The following is a 10,355-nucleotide window of genomic DNA, read 5'->3' on the forward strand; positions in this document are numbered from 1 at the left end:
TCATAACCATATCATAATCATATCATAATCATAACCATATCATAACCATATCATAACCATATCATAACCATATCATAACCATATCATAATCATAATCATATCATAACCATATCATAACCATATCATAATCATATCATAATCATATCATAATCATATCATAATCATATCATAATCATATCATAATCATATCATAATCATATCATAACCATATCATAACCATATCATAATCATATCATAATCATATCATATCATAATCATATCATAACCATATCATAATCATATCATAATCATATCATAACCATATCATAATCATATCATAATCATATCATAATCATATCATAATCATATCATACCATAATCATATCATAATCATATCATAATCATATCATATCATAATCATATCATACCATAATCATATCATAATCATATCATATCATAATCATATCATAATCATATCATATCATAATCATATCATAATCATATCATAATCATATCATAATCATATCATAATTATATCAGAAACATAAAATAACCATATCATAACCATATCATAATCATATCGTATCATAATCATATCATAATCATATCGTATCATAATCATATCATAATCATATCGTATCATAATCATGTCATAATCATATCATAATCATATCATAACCATATCATAACCATATCATAATCATATCATAATCATATCATAACCATATCATAATCATATCATAATCATAAAATAACCATATCATAACCATATCATAACCATATCATAACCATATCATAATCATATCATAATCATATCATAATCATATCATAATCATATCGTATCATAATCATATCATAATCATATCATAATCATATCATAATCATATCATAACCATATCATATCATAATCATATCATATCATAATCATATCATAATCATATATAATATCATAATCATATCATAATCATATCATAATCATAATCATATCATATCATAACCGTATCATAATCATATCATAATCATATCATAACCATATCATAATCATATCATAACCATATCATAATCATAATCATATCATATCATAACCATATCATAATAATATCATAATCATATCATATCATAATCATATCATAATCATAACATATCATAATCATATCATAATCATATCATAACCATATCATAACCATATCATAACCATATCATAATCATATCATAATCATATCATAATCATATCATATCATAATCATATCATAATCATATCATAATCATATCATAACCATATCATAATCCATATCATAATCATATCATAATCATATCATAACCATATCATAACCATATCATAATCATATCATAATCATATCATAATCATATCATAATCATATCATATCATAATCATATCATAATCATATCATAACCATATCATAACCATATCATAACCATATCATAACCATATCATCAATCATCATATCATATCATAACCATATCATAATCATATCATAACCATATCATAATCATAATCATATCATATCATAACCATATCATAATAATATCATAATCATATCATATCATAATCATATCATAATCATAACATATCATAATCATATCATAATCATATCATAACCATATCATAATCATATCATAACCATATCAGAATCATATCATAATCATATTATAACCATATCATAATCATATCATATCATAATCATATCATAATCATATCATATCATAATCATATCATATCATAATCATATCATAACCATATCATAATCATATCATAATCATATCATAATCATATCATAACCATATCATAATCATATCATAACCATATCATAACCATATCATAACCATATCATAACCATATCATAACCATATCATAACCATATCATAATCATATCATAACCATATCATAACCATATCATAACCATATCATAATCATATCATAACCATATCATAATCATATCATAATCATATCATAACCATATCATAGCCATGTTTCATCCGGGGTTAATAAATACAAGTTGTTTGTACATTTTGGATAATTTAAATAATAGAATAATAAATAATTTTTTGTTGAACGTATGTGTGTATGTATAGTTGTATGTATGTACTGTACTGTACTGTACTGTTCTGTTGTGTCTGTCCGTATGTCACTCCCTATGTACAGTACAGTGGTCTACGCACTATACTGTACTGTACTGTACTGTACTGTTCTGTTGTGTCTGTCCGTATGTCACTCCCTATGTACAGTACAGTGGTCTACGCACTATACTGTACTGTACTGTACTGTACTGTACTGTACTGTACTGTACTGTTCTGTTGTGTCTGTCCGTATGTCACTCCCTATGTACAGTACAGTGGTCTACGCACTATACTGTACTGTACTGTACTGTACTGTACTGTTCTGTTGTGTCTGTCCGTATGTCACTCCCTATGTACAGTACAGTGGTCTGTCCTATACTGTACTGTACTGTACTGTACTGTACTGTGGTCTGTCACTGTACAGTACTGTACTGTACTGTACTGTACTGTTCTGTTGTGTCTGTCCGTATGTCACTCCCTGTGTACAGTACAGTGGTCTACGCACTATACTGTACTGTACTGTACTGTACTGTACTGTACTGTACTGTACTGTACTGTACTGTTCTGTTGTGTCTGTCCGTATGTCACTCCCTATGTACAGTACAGTGGTCTACGCACTATACTGTACTGTACTGTACTGTACTGTTCTGTTGTGTCTGTCCGTATGTCACTCCCTATGTACAGTACAGTGGTCTACGCACTATACTGTACTGTACTGTACTGTACTGTTGTGTCTGTCCGTATGTCACTCCCTATGTACAGTACAGTGGTCTACGCACTATACTGTACTGTACTGTACTGTACTGTACTGTACTGTACTGTACTGTTCTGTTGTGTCTGTCCATATGTCACTCCCTATGTACAGTACAGTGGTCTACGCACTATACTGTACTGTACTGTACTGTACTGTACTATATTATGCTGTTTGTACAGTGTACATTAAAATGACTGTGAAGGTGATTGTGTGTTGTGTGTACCTGCGTGTCTGTGTTGGCGTGTGTGAGCCTCACTGTAGACAGTCAAACATGTGCTGTCAGTCATTGAGAATCACTTAGAGGATTTGTCGTCCTTATCCTCTGTTTGTCAGACAGACAGACACCTCAGCTTTCCCCCAGCTCCTCAGAACAAGACGACACCCTTAGAGCCAATAGAATTACACAATGGGAGATTCTCAGTTGGATTTCCTTGACTCCTCGCGTCCTATTTCCTCGCCTCCTTCTCAAGAACCGTTGGAGGAGAAGGTCAGAGGCGTTTTGAGAAGGAGGCGAAGAGAGAGGACGCGAGGAGTCAAGGAATAGCAATTGAGATTCTTCCCATGCATGCTACCATAGCAACAGTCACTACCACGGTGAGTGTGGATATCAATGCGTAACCCAAATGATGGTTGGCCATAAAATGGAATGTATTTGAGAAGTGGTTGGAATGGCATCCTGAAGCTTCTTTTACTGTTCTCTAAATCAATGACTCGCATCGTAACTGTACAACATCCTGTTCAAGTGGAGAAGGCAGTTACACTAATGAACAAAAAGAGTCATTGTGATTGAATTGTGATACTCAAGAAGACACCATACCAGTTTAGTGGCCTCGCGGTTAAGTAACGCTCTCGTTATAACGACAACTAAGTATATCTTTAACAAAGAATAATGGGATGTCAGGTGATCGAATCTAGACTTTCACTTGGAGGATCCAGGTTGTCATGACACTGTAAATGTGATGGGGATGGAAGCCTGGTAATCCATTGCTTCTTAGCTTGGAGTACAACCCCCATTCTATCACACATACACACCTGCATACTAACACCTGAAGGGTTTGTCTATGTGTTTGTCTGAGCAGGATAGAGGGAGGTGCAAGGCTTTCCTGTACTGACAGAATAGTAAGAGTAGAAACTGTCGGGAAAGACCTGATGCTGCACTTGAATGAAACTACTCACTTGCATCATTGAACACAGATTTGAGAGGATTTTCAATTTCAGAGAATTCATGGCCAATGTCTGAGTGAAAGTTTCAATACCTGGAACAGTATCTACAAAGCATCTCACAAAAGGTCCTTGGAATCCTGTTAAACCCTTTTTAAGACTATAAAACTCCCAACTCAGAGTAGGTTTTAGGATTATGTTAAAATAGATCATGTTACATGTAGGTCTAGATTATTTATAGATAGTGTTACATGTAGTTCTAGATTATTTATAGATAGTGTTACATGTAGGTCTAGATTATTTATAGATAGTGTTACATGTAGGTCTAGATTATTTATAGATACTGTTACATGTAGGTCTAGATTATTTATAGATACTGTTACATGTAGGTCTAGATTATTTATAGATCATGTTACATGTAGGTCTAGATTATTTATAGATCATGTTACATGTAGTTCTAGATTAGTTATAGATACTGTTACATGTAGGTCTAGATTATTTATAGATCATGTTACATGTAGGTCTAGATTATTTATAGATACTGTTTCATGTAGGTCTAGATTATTTATAGATACTGTTACATGTAGGTCTAGATTATTTATAGATGCTGTTTCATGTAGGTCCAGATCATTTATGGGTTGATCATATAGAAATATCAAAACATTATTTTAACAACTCCAGAGCAGTTGCATGTGCGGCAGGAACCACTGACTTGCTGCATTTTTCTATGATCAAGACACTTCCTGGTAACTCTTAAGTGATTCGGACAGCTCATGAGGTGTAGTAAATAGCTGTCGCTCTGGATAAGAGCGTCTGCTAAATGACTTAAATGTAAATGTAAATGTAGGTGGGAGTCTTATGACTAAAGAGGCTTCATGCATAGCTTTTATTTTTACCACTACTACTGCAACTACCACCACCGGTACAAATACTTCCACCACCACCACCACCACTACTACTACCACTACCACTACTACCACTACTACTAATACTACCACTACCACCACCACTACCAGTACTACTACCACTACTACTACCACTACTACTAATACTACAACTACCACCCAACTACTACTACCACTCCCAATACCACTAGTACCACTGCCAAAACTACCATTACCATTACAACTACCACCACCACTACTACTAATACTACCACTACCACAAATACTACCACTACTACTACTACCAACACCATTACATTTACATTTAAGTCATTTAGCAGACGCTCTTATCCAGAGCGACTTACAAATTGGACTACTACTACTTCTACCACTACTACCACTACTACTAATACTACTACTAATAATAAGGCTACTTCTACTACTACTACCACTACTTCTACTACCACCACTACTACTACTAATAATAATAAAGCTACTCTACTACTACTACCACCACCACCACTACTACTACTACTACTACTTCTACTACTAATACTAATACTACTTCTACTACTTCTACTTCTACTACTACTTCTACTACTACTACCACCACCACACTACTACTACTACTACTACTATTACTACTTCTACTCTACTACTAATACTACTCTACTACTACTACCACCACCACCACTACTACTACTACTACTACTACTACTACTTACTACTTCTACTACTAATACTACTTCTACTACTACTACCACCACCACTACTACTACTACTCTACTACTACTACTTCTACTACTATCTACTACGAATACTACTTCTACTACTACTACCACTACTACTATTACTACTACCACCACTACTACTCCTACTACTACTACCACTACCACCACCACTACTATTACTACTACTACCACTACCACCACTACTACTTCTAATACTACTTCTACCACTACTACCACTACTACTACTACTACTACTACTACCACTACCACCACTACTACTACTACTAATACTAATACTACTACTACTACTACTACTACTACTACTACTAAAGCTGTGACTTGATAATAGTAGCTAATAGTAGTAATAACAATAATAACATACAATTGTGAACATTGCAACTCATTTCTTTGTTATTGCCGTTACAGAACTATTGATGGATATGTGTTTTATTGGTGCATTGACATTGAAGCAGTGAAGTGGGTGGTGGGTTGAGCAGGTTGGGAGGAAGGGGCTCTGGTTTAGGGAACACTTTAGTCTGGCTCCCACAGTAAAGGAGACATTAGTGCAGAAGAACATGGATACAATTAAGATGATTCATCAATTAATTTTGGAATTACTGTGAGACAAGGTTTTGCTCTTGAAGTAGTTTTATTCTTGAAACAAAAAACAACATTTTGCAAACTAGTTCAAATACTGATTACCAACTACACTTCACACTAAGCCTCACACCGAAGTAGCTAACCAGTGGAGCAATCTATTAGGCTAGTAGCTACTATAGTTTCCCTGTAACAGAGGCTAGTTAGTACAGATGCAGGATCTTAACTTGAGCCAGTGTATTACAGCAGGAAAATAATCCTGCAGCAACAGGACATTTATTTTATTGATGATTATAATGAATGGGCATTTATGTAGGCGTTGAGGCATATTTTGTCTGGGTAAATCAAGACTGACATTTCTAAGTGGAAATTGCAAACTTCAGAAGCCTTTTTAAACCTTAGCTTCGCAGCTTGCTCAGACTAGCTCCAATGCCAACCAGCAGTAGCATATGCTAGTGGTGATGCTAACGTACAGTTTCCAACTCAAAATGTATTGGTCACATACACGTATTTAGCACATGTTATTGTGGGTTTGGCAAAATGCTTGTGCTTGTTTCCCGTGGTTTCCCATGGTATGGCTGTGATTGCTCAGAAATGCACACTCATCTTTGAGCATAAATTAGCAATGATACAGGAAAACGGCTTCCCCTTTGTTATAACATGTTTGATATGGTAGGGAATTCCTGATTGTCAGTACATTCTGCCATGTTTAAGGTAGTCGGTTTCAATTAACCAGATGTTCAAAGATGATGAAACAATAATTCAGTAGAGGCCATTTGCCTTATTCAGCTGGTGTCCAAATTATTCAGGAAGTCTCACATGAGTTGTAAATGAGTCCAGTTGGGAAGGAGCCCCAGTAGCGACAGACATAAACATACATGTTTACATGATGCCAGCACACCTTGCTGAAGCAGAGATATGGGAAGATTTATGTGATTATAATTATTGTTTGTTATTTTGATTCATCATAATTGTGTGGATGAATGTCTAGTCTCTCTAGACAGATGGGTGGTTTGTAGTGAAGAGAGGCTGAATCTGCTGTTTATCCACTTGCGCCCCTAGAAGTAACAAATAAAGTTAACTAGCTAGCTAGCGCACATGAGATTTGGTTCAGGGCTCCAAGATTACATTGAAATTAGTACAATTAATTTATTACGATGGAACAGCATAGACACTTGTTGTGTAAAGTTTGCTGAACTGATATGTCCAACTAATTGCTATGTTATTTTCAACTCTGCTAAAATATCAATGGTAGGGAAAATAAAATGCAGGGAATTACCATAACACCTGGATGCAGGAACCCGGCACAGATTAACATTCAGGAAAAGGAGTTGCAAAGACTGTGGTTTCAATTTGAGCCAATTCACCACCATAAGGTGTCCAGGACACCGTGTGTATGTAATGATCAATGAACATTATATTAGAGAAACAGATGCATGCTGGGAATTGTATTTCTACTAGCATGGTATTGACATTATTTAATTATTGGATTGTAAGATTATCTATTCTTAGTGAGTTTTAAGAAAAGAGAAGACTAGATAGATATATTCTTAGGAAGTGGTAAGTTAACTCATATCATGGTATATCTGTTGTGTCATGAGTGTGTACATTTGCGCATGTGTGTATGTCCCTGTGTGTGTATGTGTGGTAGATTAGGAGAGCTCAGGACAGATGAGTTATTTATAGACACCATGTCCTCTCATCATGGTTCGTGTGGTCAGATGGAGTAGCGTGAGGAATGTGTACCTAAAGGGGGTGGAGTCCCGCGTTGGGATGCATGAGCTAGAAACAGACGCGTTGCCATCTTCTCGCTCCCTTCATGTGGACTAACCTACTGAACACAAACTGGTTGAATCAACGTCATTCCAACAATAACAATTGAGGTGATGATGTTGAATCAATGTGGAAAACTGATCAGATTTGATTCATCAATGTAAAGGGATGTTGGAATGTTAGCCTTTTTTTTCAACACAACTTTTAATTAAGCAAAATCCAAATGACATGGTAAAATGTTTTGGGGGAATTCACGTTGAATTCACGTAATGTGACAATTCTATCAAATGTAAATCAAAACTAGACGTCGAAGTGACGTCTGTGCCCAGTGGAAACACAGCTCAGAGATGGTTAACTCCATACCAATGAAGATCAGAGATCACTTATTGCAACAAACCAGACCACCACCAAGGAAAATGTAACACACACAGGAAGTAGTCATACGTAGCTGAATTCTAGAGACGATTTGTAATAATATGCACTAAAGTACAGCTGTAGGATTTTAATATGCTAAATCAGTTATACTTTTAAAATATACAGATACAAAAGTGGTAATTAGAAATAAACAATGCGATTAATGATCATTTTAAAAGCTTCTATGAACATTTTTATAAATCAGAATCAAACAACAATTGGACGGATCGCCAATCCTTCTTAGACTCATCAACTCTGAAGCAATTACCAAAACAAAAACAAAAAATCACTAAAAACAGAGATTACCCAATAATAAATATTAGATACTGTTAAAACATTCAAAAGGAGAAAGGCACCAGGAATGGATGGCTTTCCAATGGAATTCTATTCTACATTTTGGGACAAATGCACTATTTACACAAATGACAACACACTTGTCACTCAATTCAGAACTTCCTAGTTCCATGTATCAAACAGTTATTTCAGCTATATTAAAACCAGGAAAATCTGGAGAGTCCCCTGCTGATTACAGACCCATACATGTAATAAATTGTGACAATAAAATTACAACAAAACTTATAAGCAATAGAATGGCAAAAGTATTATCAGACGTGATACATGTCCATCAAACAGGGCTTATTAAAAATAGACACTTAGATTCATCAATAATGGCTGTTGATGCCGAAACGCTTTTAACCATTTTGAATGGCTTTTTCTATTGAAAACTTTGGAAGCCCTCAACTTTTGAGCTGAAATAATACATGTAATAAAACCATTGTATAAAATGTCCTAAAGCAAAAGTATACACAGATAATACATTATCTGATTGTTTTAGAAAGGGGCACAAAACAGGGATGTCCCATCTCACCCTCCTGTTAGCACAGGCAATTGAACCACTTGTAGAAAGAATTAGACAGGAACCAAATGTAACAGGTATCAATCAGTGTTGGTAAACATGAATATAAACTAAACTTATTTGTAGATTATCTACTTATATACCTGACCAATATTGAACACTCAATGCCCCCTTAGCTAAAATAAATATTTTCAGAATACTCTAAAATCTCAGTATATCAAATTAAAGTGGGGAAAAATGAAATAATACGAAAAAGAATAGCTCACAATCTACAGCAATCATTTTAAGTGGACTACCAAAAATAATACATATTTAGGATGCTTAACTCATAAGAGCCCTGTCTAAGCGGGGGAGGGAGGGGGTTCAACTAATCTACATTAAATTGTTTATGAAGGTCATACCAAGGATCATTTTGCTATTTGATAATGAATTTTAAGACGCTTTGAAGCATAAAAAACAAAAAACAATTAGCCCATACAAACACATTGAATAACAGATTCACTACACGGAAAAACAGATAGTCCCAAACAATCTAAAGGAAGTTTGTTCTAAAGTGTCTGTCCTCTATCTGAGAGATATAAGAAAGATCAGGAAACATATACATATTTTTTTATGGGTACTTAACGCATTATTTTTGGCACTAAACATTCTCCGTATGTATATACCTCCATTCATTTTTCAACTGGTACCGGGGGACCTTCAGACAAGTCTTGTGAGGCCTGTGGGTGTCCTAGAGCAAGATAACCAATGTTTTTCTACCTGTTGTTACATCACAGACTTATTCTAAAATGCATTCATTTAGAAAAAAAAACTACACAATACCTCATTATGACAAAGCATAAACAGGTTTTTTGAAAATGTTGCAAATGTATTAAAAAGAAAAAACAGAAATACCTTATTTACATAAGTATTAGACCCTTTGCTATAAGACTCGAAATTGAGCTCAGGTTTATCCTGTTTCCATTGATCATCCTTGAGATGTTTCTGCCACTTGATTGGGGACCACCTTTGGTAAATTCTATTGATTGGACATATATAGACACCTGTCTATATAAGGTCCTACAGTTGACAGTGCATGTCAGAGCAAAAAACAAGCCATGAGGTTGAAGGAATTATCCGTAGAGCTC

This window comes from Oncorhynchus keta, unplaced genomic scaffold, assembly GCF_023373465.1.
Source record: "Oncorhynchus keta strain PuntledgeMale-10-30-2019 unplaced genomic scaffold, Oket_V2 Un_contig_2394_pilon_pilon, whole genome shotgun sequence".
In the NCBI taxonomy this organism is placed as follows: Eukaryota; Metazoa; Chordata; class Actinopteri; order Salmoniformes; family Salmonidae; genus Oncorhynchus; species Oncorhynchus keta.